Here is a 13,267-nt window from a genome sequence, read left to right as displayed (position 1 = left end):
ATCCTCTGCTATATGCATTTTTTTTGTTAATTAAAGTAATCCAAAACTGGGATTGATATTTTTGCTCTTTTATTTTTACTTAAAGTACAATAACTTTTACCATTTTAATTTGTTTTAATAGTATATTGACAGTATTGTTTTCTTTCAAAAATCCAATTAATTTTCTTTACCCGATTATTAAAATGGTAATTGACAAAAACAAACTACATTGTCACCAGAAGAGCAATACAAAATGTACAAGTGATATATTAAAATCATCTTTCCAGCTTGAATTTCAATGATGCATTGGGGCAACGATTTTGTGAGAAACATCTTCACCCTTAAATAAAGATTTTCTTAATTCCTTACCTGTGTGCTAATTAGATATCACCTTGTTTTCACATTAAACAGACTTCCACATGAGAAAGCAGCAAGGATGCAGTGGCGTTAATGTTTCCTGGTGTCAACCTGTATTATTTCCGTAGATATTGAAATGAGGATGCATCTTGCTGCCTTTCCAATGAAGCAAGTTTAATTTAGTAATAGGTGAAAAACCATCCCTACAAAGATGTTAATCAGATACTTGGCTTTGTGGACACTTTTCAGAGAACAAATTTGTTAGCATAAAAATAAAGCCAGAAAATGAAGAGCTGTTTAATCAGTCAATTGGATTTTTTTGCCAGCATATTTCTTTTTCTCTGCAACCCACTGCTAAATTGTGCTTCCTAGCTGTTTTTATAAAATCACTGAATCAAATCTAACTCTGATTACATCAGAGAAGGCCAGGTACCCTACACCATAACAGGGGTTTTCGAAATTTTGACTTGTCTACTTAAATATCACCAAAATCTGATCACAAGGTCAATTACGTCCCTGGGTGGGATTGAACCACCAACCTTTTGATTAATAGCTGAACACACTAACCGATTGCGCCACAGAGACACTTTGCAAAAAGTACATACTGACAAAGACTAATAAGCATTCATCTAGAACGTTTCCTAGAAAAACTTTAAAAAGTCAATAATCTGGAGAGTTTTTGTAAGATGTTTCTTCCAGCAACCAATGAAGAAACACATTGGTACTTTCGCATGATGAGTGAGTGCTTCAGGATCTCTTGCACTTACATGTGCAGCAGAGTACTGCACTGGAAGCATGCTGGGCCCATAACCCAGAGGTAGGCAGATTGAAACTATCCTTTGCTATATGCATTTTTTTTTTGTTCATTAAAGTAATCCAAAACTGGGATTGATATTTTAGCTTTTATTTTTACTTAAAGTACAATAACTTTTACCATTTTAATTTGTTTTAATAGTATATTGACAGTATTGTTTTCTTTCAAAAATCCAATTAATTTTCTTTACCCGATTATTAAAATGGTAATTGACAAAAACAAACTACATTGTCACCAGAAGAGCAATACAAAATGTACAAGTGATATATTAAAATCATCTTTCCAGCTTGAATTTCAATGATGCATTGGGGCAACGATTTTGTGAGAAACATCTTCACCCTTAAATAAAGATTTTCTTAATTCCTTACCTGTGTGCTAATTAGATATCACCTTGTTTTCACATTAAACAGACTTCCACATGAGAAAGCAGCAAGGATGCAGTGGCGTTAATGTTTCCTGGTGTCAACCTGTATTATTTCAGTAGATATTGAAATGAGGATGCATCTTGCTGCCTTTCCAATGAAGCAAGTTTAATTTAGTAATAGGTGAAAAACCATCACTACAAATATGTTAATCAGATACTTGGCTTTGTGGACACTTTTCAGAGAACAAATTAGTTAGCATAAAAATAAAGCCAGAAAATGAAGAGCTGTTTAATCACTCAATTGGATTTTTCTGCCAGCATATTTCTTTTTCTCTGCAACCCACTGCTAAATTGTGCTTCCTAGCTGTTTTTATAAAATCACTGAATCAAATCTAACTCTGATTACATCAGAGAAGGCCAGGTACCCTACACCATAACAGGGGGTTTGAAATTTTGACTTGTCTACTTAAAGATCACCAAAATCTGATAACAAGGTCAATTAAGTCCCTGGGTGGGATTGAACCACCAACCTTTTGGTTAATAGCCTTACACACTAACTGATTGCGCCACAGCGACACTTTGCAAAACTATATACTGACAAAGGCTAATAAGCATTCATCTAGAACGATTCCTAGAAACATTTTAAAAAGTCAATAATGTGGAGAGTTTTTGTAAGATGTTTCTTCCATCAACCAATGAAGAAACACATTGGTACTTTCCCATGATGAGTGAGTGCTTCAGGATCTCTTGCACTTACATGTGCAGCAGAGTACTGTAATGGAAGCATGCTGGGTCCATAACCCAGAGGTAGGCAGATTGAAACTATCCTCTGCTATATGCATTTTTTTTGTTAATTAAAGTAATCCAAAACTGGGATTGATATTTTTGCTCTTTTATTTTTACTTAAAGTACAATAACTTTTACCATTTTAATTTGTTTTAATAGTATATTGACAGTATTGTTTTCTTTCAAAAATCCAATTAATTTTCTTTACCCGATTATTAAAATGGTAATTGACAAAAACAAACTACATTGTCACCAGAAGAGCAATACAAAATGTACAAGTGATATATTAAAATCATCTTTCCAGCTTGAATTTCAATGATGCATTGGGGCAACGATTTTGTGAGAAACATCTTCACCCTTAAATAAAGATTTTCTTAATTCCTTACCTGTGTGCTAATTAGATATCACCTTGTTTTCACATTAAACAGACTTCCACATGAGAAAACAGCAAAGATGCAGTGGCGTTAATGTTTCCTGGTGTCAACCTGTATTATTTCCGTAGATATTGAAATGAGGATGCATCTTGCTGCCTTTCCAATGAAGCAAGTTTAATTTAGTAATAGGTGAAAAACCATCCCTACAAAGATGTTAATCAGATACTTGGCTTTGTGGACACTTTTCAGAGAACAAATTTGTTATCATAAAAATAAAGCCAGAAAATGAAGAGCTGTTTAATCACTCAATTGGATTTTTCTGCCAGCATTTTTCTTTTTCTCTGCAACCCACTGCTAAATTGTGCTTCCTAGCTGATTTTTTATAAAATCACTTAATCAAATCTAACTCTGATTACATCAGAGAAGGCCAGGTACCCTACACCATAACAGGGGTTTTCGAAATTTTGACTTGTCTACTTAAATATCACCAAAATCTGATCACAAGGTCAATTACGTCCTTGGGTGGGATTGAACCACCAACCTTTTGACTAATAGCTGAACACACTAACCAATTGCGCCACAGAGACACTTTGCAAAAAGTCCATACTGACAAAGACTAATAAGCATTCATCTAGAACGTTTCCTAGAAAAACTTTAAAAAGTCAATAATCTGGAGAGTTTTTGTAAGATGTTTCTTCCAGCAACCAATGAAGAAACACATTGGTACTTTCCCATGATGAGTGAGTGCTTCAGGATCTCTTGCACTTACATGTGCAGCAGAGTACTGTAATGGAAGCATGCTGGGTCCATAACCCAGAGGTAGGCAGATTGAAACTATCCTCTGCTATATGCATTTTTTTTTGTTAATTAAAGTAATCCAAAACTGGGATTGATATTTTTGCTCTTTTATTTTTACTTAAAGTACAATAACTTTTACCATTTTAATTTGTTTTAATAGTATATTGACAGTATTGTTTTCTTTCAAAAATCCAATTAATTTTCTTTACCCGATTATTAAAATGGTAATTGACAAAAGCAAACTACATTGTCACCAGAAGAGCAATACAAAATGTACAAGTGATATATTAAAATCATCTTTCCAGCTTGAATTTCAATGATGCATTGGGGCAACGATTTTGTGAGAAACATCTTCACCCTTAAATAAAGATTTTCTTAATTCCTTACCTGTGTGCTAATTAGATATCACCTTGTTTTCACATTAAACAGACTTCCACATGAGAAAGCAGCAAGGATGCAGTGGCGTTAATGTTTCCTGGTGTCAACCTGTATTATTTCAGTAGATATTGAAATGAGGATGCATCTTGCTGCCTTTCCAATGAAGCAAGTTTAATTTAGTAATAGGTGAAAAACCATCCCTACAAAGATGTTAATCAGATACTTGGCTTTGTGGACACTTTTCAGAGAACAAATTTGTTAGCATAAAAATAAAGCCAGAAAATGAAGAGCTGTTTAATCAGTCAATTGGATTTTTTTGCCAGCATATTTCTTTTTCTCTGCAACCCACTGCTAAATTGTGCTTCCTAGCTGTTTTTATAAAATCACTGAATCAAATCTAACTCTGATTACATCAGAGAAGGCCAGGTACCCTACACCATAACAGGGGTTTTCGAAATTTTGACTTGTCTACTTAAATATCACCAAAATCTGATCACAAGGTCAATTACGTCCCTGGGTGGGATTGAACCACCAACCTTTTGATCAATAGCTGAACACACTAACCGATTGCGCCACAGAGACACTTTGCAAAAAGTATATACTGACAAAGACTAATAAGCATTCATCTAGAACGTTTCCTAGAAAAACTTTAAAAAGTCAATAATCTGGAGAGTGTTTGTAAGATGTTTCTTCCAGCAACCAATGAAGAAACACATTGGTACTTTCGCATGATGAGTGAGTGCTTCAGGATCTCTTGCACTTACATGTGCAGCAGAGTACTGCAATGGAAGCATGCTGGGTCCATAACCCAGAGGTAGGCAGATTGAAACTATCCTTTGCTATATGCATTTTTTTTTGTTCATTAAAGTAATCCAAAACTGGGATTGATATTTTAGCTTTTATTTTTACTTAAAGTACAATAACTTTTACCATTTTAATTTGTTTTAATAGTATATTGACAGTATTGTTTTCTTTCAAAAATCCACTTAATTTTCTTTACCCTATTATTAAAATGGTAATTGACAAAAACAAACTACATTGTCACCAGAAGAGCAATACAAAATGTACAAGTGATATATTAAAATCATCTTTCCAGCTTGAATTTCAATGATGCATTGGGGCAACGATTTTGTGAGAAACATCTTCACCCTTAAATAAAGATTTTCTTAATTCCTTACCTGTGTGCTAATTAGATATCACCTTGTTTTCACATTAAACAGACTTCCACATGAGAAAGCAGCAAGGATGCAGTGGCGTTAATGTTTCCTGGTGTCAACCTGTATTATTTCAGTAGATATTGAAATGAGGATGCATCTTGCTGCCTTTCCAATGAAGCAAGTTTAATTTAGTAATAGGTGAAAAACCATCCCTACAAATATGTTAATCAGATACTTGGCTTTGTGGACACTTTTCAGAGAACAAATTAGTTAGCATAAAAATAAAGCCAGAAAATGAAGAGCTGTTTAATCACTCAATTGGATTTTTCTGCAAGCATTTTTCTTTTTCTCTGCAACCCACTGCTAAATTGTGCTTCCTAGCTGTTTTTATAAAATCACTGAATCAAATCTAACTCTGATTACATCAGAGAAGGCCAGGTACCCTACACCATAACAGGGGGTTTGAAATTTTGACTTGTCTACTTAAAGATCAACAAAATCTGATAACAAGGTCAATTAAGTCCCTGGGTGGGATTGAACCACCAACCTTTTGGTTAATAGCCTTACACACTAACTGATTGCGCCACCGCGACACTTTGCAAAAGTACATACTGACAAAGGCTAATAAGCATTCATCTAGAACGATTCCTAGAAACATTTTAAAAAGTCAATAATGTGGAGAGTTTTTGTATGATGTTTCTTCCATCAACCAATGAAGAAACACATTGGTACTTTCCCATGATGAGTGAGTGCTTCAGGATCTCTTGCACTTACATGTGCAGCAGAGTACTGTAATGGAAGCATGCTGGGTCCATAACCCAGAGGTAGGCAGATTGAAACTATCCTCTGCTATATGCATTTTTTTTTGTTAATTAAAGTAATCCAAAACTGGGATTGATATTTTTGCTCTTTTATTTTTACTTAAAGTACAATAACTTTTACCATTTTAATTTGTTTTAATAGTATATTGACAGTATTGTTTTCTTTCAAAAATCCAATTAATTTTCTTTACCCGATTATTAAAATGGTAATTGACAAAAGCAAACTACATTGTCACCAGAAGAGCAATACAAAATGTACAAGTGATATATTAAAATCATCTTTCCAGCTTGAATTTCAATGATGCATTGGGGCAACGATTTTGTGAGAAACATCTTCACCCTTAAATAAAGATTTTCTTAATTCCTTACCTGTGTGCTAATTAGATATCACCTTGTTTTCACATTAAACAGACTTCCACATGAGAAAGCAGCAAGGATGCAGTGGCGTTAATGTTTCCTGGTGTCAACCTGTATTATTTCAGTAGATATTGAAATGAGGATGCATCTTGCTGCCTTTCCAATGAAGCAAGTTTAATTTAGTAATAGGTGAAAAACCATCCCTACAAAGATGTTAATCAGATACTTGGCTTTGTGGACACTTTTCAGAGAACAAATTTGTTAGCATAAAAATAAAGCCAGAAAATGAAGAGCTGTTTAATCAGTCAATTGGATTTTTTTGCCAGCATATTTCTTTTTCTCTGCAACCCACTGCTAAATTGTGCTTCCTAGCTGATTTTTTATAAAATCACTTAATCAAATCTAACTCTGATTACATCAGAGAAGGCCAGGTACCCTACACCATAAGAGGGGGTTTGCAATTTTGACTTGTCTACTTAAATATCACCAAAATCTGATCACAAGGTCAATTACATCCCTGGGTGGGATTGAACCACCAACCTTTTGACTAATAGCTGAACACACTAACCGATTGCGCCACAGAGACACTTTGCAAAAAGTCCATACTGACAAAGACTAATAAGCATTCATCTAGAACGTTTCCTAGAAAAACTTTAAAAAGTCAATAATCTGGAGAGTTTTTGTAAGATGTTTCTTCCAGCAACCAATGAAGAAACACATTGGTACTTTCGCATGATGAGTGAGTGCTTCAGGATCTCTTGCACTTACATGTGCAGCAGAGTACTGCAATGGAAGCATGCTGGGCCCATAACCCAGAGGTAGGCAGATTGAAACTATCCTTTGCTATATGCATTTTTTTTTTGTTCATTAAAGTAATCCAAAACTGGGATTGATATTTTAGCTTTTATTTTTACTTAAAGTACAATAACTTTTACCATTTTAATTTGTTTTAATAGTATATTGACAGTATTGTTTTCTTTCAAAAATCCACTTAATTTTCTTTACCCTATTATTAAAATGGTAATTGACAAAAACAAACTACATTGTCACCAGAAGAGCAATACAAAATGTACAAGTGATATATTAAAATCATCTTTCCAGCTTGAATTTCAATGATGCATTGGGGCAACGATTTTGTGAGAAACATCTTCACCCTTAAATAAAGATTTTCTTAATTCCTTACCTGTGTGCTAATTAGATATCACCTTGTTTTCACATTAAACAGACTTCCACATGAGAAAGCAGCAAGGATGCAGTGGCGTTAATGTTTCCTGGTGTCAACCTGTATTATTTCAGTAGATATTGAAATGAGGATGCATCTTGCTGCCTTTCCAATGAAGCAAGTTTAATTTAGTAATAGGTAAAAAACCATCCCTACAAATATGTTAATCAGATACTTGGCTTTGTGGACACTTTTCAGAGAACAAATTAGTTAGCATAAAAATAAAGCCAGAAAATGAAGAGCTGTTTAATCACTCAATTGGATTTTTCTGCCAGCATATTTCTTTTTCTCTGCAACCCACTGCTAAATTGTGCTTCCTAGCTGTTTTTATAAAATCACTGAATCAAATCTAACTCTGATTACATCAGAGAAGGCCAGGTACCCTACACCATAACAGGGGGTTTGAAATTTTGACTTGTCTACTTAAAGATCACCAAAATCTGATAACAAGGTCAATTAAGTCCCTGGGTGGGATTAAACCACCAACCTTTTGGTTAATAGCCTTACACACTAACTGATTGCGCCACAGCGACACTTTGCAAAAGTGTATACTGACAAAGGCTAATAAGCATTCATCTAGAACGATTCCTAGAAACATTTTAAAAAGTCAATAATGTGGAGAGTTTTTGTAAGATGTTTCTTCCATCAACCAATGAAGAAACACATTGGTACTTTCCCATGACGAGTGAGTGCTTCAGGATCTCTTGCACTTACATGTGCAGCAGAGTACTGTAATGGAAGCATGCTGGGTCCATAACCCAGAGGTAGGCAGATTGAAACTATCCTCTGCTATATGCATTTTTTTTTTGTTAATTAAATTAATCCAAAACTGGGATTGATATTTTTGCTCTTTTATTTTTACTTAAAGTACAATAACTTTTACCATTTTAATTTGTTTTAATAGTATATTGACAGTATTGTTTTCTTTCAAAAATCCAATTAATTTTCTTTACCCGATTATTAAAATGGTAATTGACAAAAACAAACTACATTGTCACCAGAAGAGCAATACAAAATGTACAAGTGATATATTAAAATCATCTTTCCAGCTTGAATTTCAATGATGCATTGGGGCAACGATTTTGTGAGAAACATCTTCACCCTTAAATAAAGATTTTCTTAATTCCTTACCTGTGTGCTAATTAGATATCACCTTGTTTTCACATTAAACAGACTTCCACATGAGAAAACAGCAAAGATGCAGTGGCGTTAATGTTTCCTGGTGTCAACCTGTATTATTTCCGTAGATATTGAAATGAGGATGCATCTTGCTGCCTTTCCAATGAAGCAAGTTTAATTTAGTAATAGGTGAAAAAACATCCCTACAAAGATGTTAATCAGATACTTGGCTTTGTGGACACTTTTCAGAGAACAAATTTGTTATCATAAAAATAAACCCAGAAAATGAAGAGCTGTTTAATCACTCAATTGGATTTTTCTGCCAGCATTTTTCTTTTTCTCTGCAACCCACTGCTAAATTGTGCTTCCTAGCTGTTTTTTTTATAAAATCACTTAATCAAATCTAACTCTGATTACATCAGAGAAGGCCAGGTACCCTACACCATAAGAGGGGGTTTGCAATTTTGACTTGTCTACTTAAATATCACCAAAATCTGATTACAAGGTCAATTACGTCCCTGGGTGGGATTGAACCACCAACCTTTTGATTAATAGCTGAACACACTAACCGATTGCGCCACAGAGACACTTTGCAAAAAGTACATACTGACAAAGATTAATAAGCATTCATCTAGAACGTTTCCTAGAAAAACTTTAAAAAGTCAATAATCTGGAGAGTTTTTGTAAGATGTTTCTTCCAGCAACCAATGAAGAAACACATTGGTACTTTCGCATGATGAGTGAGTGCTTCAGGATCTCTTGCACTTACATGTGCAGCAGAGTACTGCAATGGAAGTATGCTGGGCCCATAACCCAGAGGTAGGCAGATTGAAACTATCCTTTGCTATATGCATTTTTTTTTTGTTCATTAAAGTAATCCAAAACTGGGATTGATATTTTAGCTTTTATTTTTACTTAAAGTACAATAACTTTTACCATTTTAATTTGTTTTAGTGCAAAAGGCATATCAGCAGTCAGCACTAACTGGTGACATGCCGTTTGTACAAGTAAGCCATGTGTGACTAATATATAAACATACTTTATTAAATAACACCTCAAACTATCATACCCTGGATTCAAACCTATAACCTGTTGAATTCTAATCAAACACCCTACCCATGGAGCTACTTGATCCTGCATCTTTTCTAACCTCCAAAAACAGATTCAGTTGCATTTTCCAGCGTGTTTTGTTTGCGCCTTTGCAAATGTCTTACATCGACAAACTTATTTAGTACTATTTTGCAAATAGGGTTACATTGTCGCAACATTGTGTTCCCTAATTGCTTGATTTTTAAAATGCAACAATTGATAAAGACACCTGATAATTGCTCTGTGGAGTCTTATTTTGTGTTTTGTGTTTAGTCTTTAGATCTGAATTTGAATGTACTTGTGAACTAACTTAATTTCCTACTTCTAAATTCATTCCTAAATTCACTACTTACATGAATCCTGTAGTTGGGCATTTTGGGACTTCGATTGTGGGCATTGTTTTGTGTCCAGACCAGCAGCAGGTGGTGTGCATTTGCTGGAAAGGCATCGAAGACCTCCGATATGCTGCATCTCCTGATGTGTGTCTCCCTCAAGTGGCTGTCAGCAAATGCCTGCTAGACACCCCATTCCAAGCTGATTGTGACATCATGGAACATGCATCATAGAACAGGCATGCTAAAACATGGGTCTTCAACCTGCGACCCTCCAGCTGCTGTGGAACTACACATCCCAGCATGCCCTGCCTCAGTTTTAGCATACCTTAATAGCAAAACTGTGGCAGGGCATGCTGGGATGTGTAGTTTCACAGCAGCTGGAGGGCCACAGGTTGAAGACCCATGTGCTAGAGCCAAGCCGCAGGTACATTGAATGCTAGCAAGCTGAATATTTAAATCCTTTTTGTTCCGCAGCATTCCAATGCGGAAGATTCCATGGAACCAGAGATCCTTCCATTGAGAAGGACATGCTGCCTGGATGACTACACTGTGCAAATTAAATCACGGAGCCAGTTGGCTTGTGGGTGGCTCTGGTGACTGGGTGGTTGGGTGGGTGGTGTGTCGGAAGTGGAGCGCATGCAAATGATTGTGTATCATCCAGCTAGTGAGAGAGAAAACTCATGCAGGAGTGTGCCTGCTTGTCAGTGGGTTATGCACCTTGCCAGACGTTAAATCTACATAGAGCAGCTGGAGGGGACAAGAGCAGGTTTGCAAAATATAGATAGAAGAGCATATATGCTGGCGCATTCTCCATGATTGTGTCAGCTTATGTTTTGGTGCACTGCACTTTCCTCCACTAAGTTTTAGCCATTTTTGTTAAGCTCAAGTGTAGTTGCTTCTCGGCCTTTTGGCTGTGATCTTGTATCGTGGTTGAAGGGTCTGCTGGAGGGAGGGATTGTTTTCTTCATTGGCGAAAGACCAAAGATATTCCAGGATGGAAGGCTTGGGAACACTATCTGTTTTTCAGTTGTGGAAGAGCACAGAGGTCGGATTGGACTACATTCTATAGTAAAGGATATCTTTCTATTTATTGACCCTCCCCTTATATGTGTCTGTGTTACAATAAAGCTTCGGTTTTGTGAATCCCTCACCCTCTTACACTCCACACCCATAGCCTTATTAACTGTTGTATTATTGTATAGTTTAAATGTATAGTGCAGTTCATGATTTATAGTGTAGGCTGGCCTGTGCTGTAGTTCTGGAACTGTACTATACCGTCAGCATTTGTATTGTGTTTTGGCTGTGCTGCAACACTGTACTTATGTGTGTAATGTTTATGTATGTTTTTTTAATGTCAATAAAAACTGCTTTTTCAAGCCAATATCTGAAAACAATCAATGTTTATCTTTGATGGCAATAAAAGTGGTATGATATTTGATGCTTTTGAAAGGCAATATCTGATATGTCCCCTATCTGGGAACCATATATTAAATGGCTTTTCAGAAAAGGGAGATGGGAGAAGAGCTTTCAGTACTTGTAGGACCGATGCACATAAAGAAGCAAAAAAACATACATAAACATTACACACATAAGTACCGCGTTGCGGCAATGCCAAAACACAATAGAAATGCTGACGGTATAGTACAGTTCAAGAACTACAGCACAGGCCAGCCTACACTATAAATCATGAACTGCACTATACATTTAAACTGTACAATAATACAACAGTTAATAAGGCTATGGGTGTGGAGTGTAAGAGGGTGAGGGAATCACAAGCCCGAAGCTTTATTGAAAGACTGACACATATAAGGGGAGGATTAATAAATAGAAAGACATCCTTTACTATAGAATGTAGTCCAATCCGGTCTTTCAACTCTTCCACAATTGAAAAACGGATAGTGTTCCCAAGCCTTCCATCCTGGAATATCTTTGGTCTTTCGCCAATGAAGAAAGCAATCCCTCCCTCCAGCAGACCCTTCAACCACAATACAAGATCACAGCCAAAAGGCCGAGAAGCAACTACACTTGAGCTTAACAAAAATGGCTAAAACTTAGTGGAGGAAAGTGCAGTGCACCAAAACATAAGCTGACACAATCATGGAGAATGCGCCAGCATATATGCTCTTCTATCTATATTTTGCAAACCTGCTCTTGTCCCCTCCAGCTGCTCTATGTAGATTTAACGTCTGGCAAGGTGCATAACCCACTGACAAGCAGGCACACTCCTGCATGAGTTTTCACTCTCACTAGCTGGATGATACACAATCATTTGCATGTGCTCCACCTCCGACACACCACCCACCCAACCACCCAGTCACCAGAGCCACCCACAAACCAACTGGCTCCGTGATTTAATTTGCACAGTGTAGTCATCCAGGCAGCATGTCCTTCTCAATGGAAGGATCTCTGGTTCCATGGAATCTTCCGCATTGGAATGCTGCGGAACAAAAAGGATTTAAATATTCAGCTTGCTAGCATTCAATGTACCTGCGGCTTGGCTCTAGCACATGGGTCTTCATCCTGTGGCCCTCCAGCTGCTGTGAAACTACACATCCCAGCATGCCCTGCCACAGTTTTGCTATAAGGTATGCTAAAACTGAGGCAGGGCATGCTGGGATGTGTAGTTCCACAGCAGCTGGAGGGTCGCAGGTTGAAGACCCATGTTTTAGCATGCCTGTTCTATGATGCATGTTCCGTGATGTCACAATCAGCTTGGAATGGGGTGTCTAGCAGGCATTTGCTGACAGCCACTTGAGGGAGACACACATCAGGAGATGCAGCATATCGGAGGTCTTCGATGCCTTTCCAGCAAATGCACACCACCTGCTGCTGGTCTGGACACAAAACAATGCCCACAATCGAAGTCCCAAAATGCCCAACTACAGGATTCATGTAAGTAGTGAATTTAGGAATGAATTTAGAAGTAGGAAATTAAGTTAGTTCACAAGTACATTCAAATTCAGATCTAAAGTCTAGGTAGGCCTCACGTCCTGGCAGCCGCCAGCATTTAAAAATGCCTTGATTAGAGGTACGGAATTAAATGTAGATAAGAAGTAGACACAAAATAAGACTCCGCAGAGCAGTTATCAGGTGTTTTTATCAATTGTTGCATTTAAAAAATCAAGCAATTAGGGAACACAATGTTGCAACAATGTAACCCTATTTGCAAAATAGTACTAAATAAGTTTGTCGATGTAAGACATTTGCAAAGGCGCATCCAAAACACGCTGGAAAATGCAACTGAATCTGTTTTTGGAGGCTAGAATAGGAAATGTGCATCGGTCCTACAAGTACTGAAAGCTCTTCTCCCATCTCCC

This window comes from Pseudophryne corroboree, unplaced genomic scaffold (assembly GCF_028390025.1).
Source record: "Pseudophryne corroboree isolate aPseCor3 unplaced genomic scaffold, aPseCor3.hap2 scaffold_485, whole genome shotgun sequence".
NCBI lineage: Eukaryota > Metazoa > Chordata > Amphibia > Anura > Myobatrachidae > Pseudophryne > Pseudophryne corroboree.
This window is presented reverse-complemented; position numbering follows the sequence as displayed.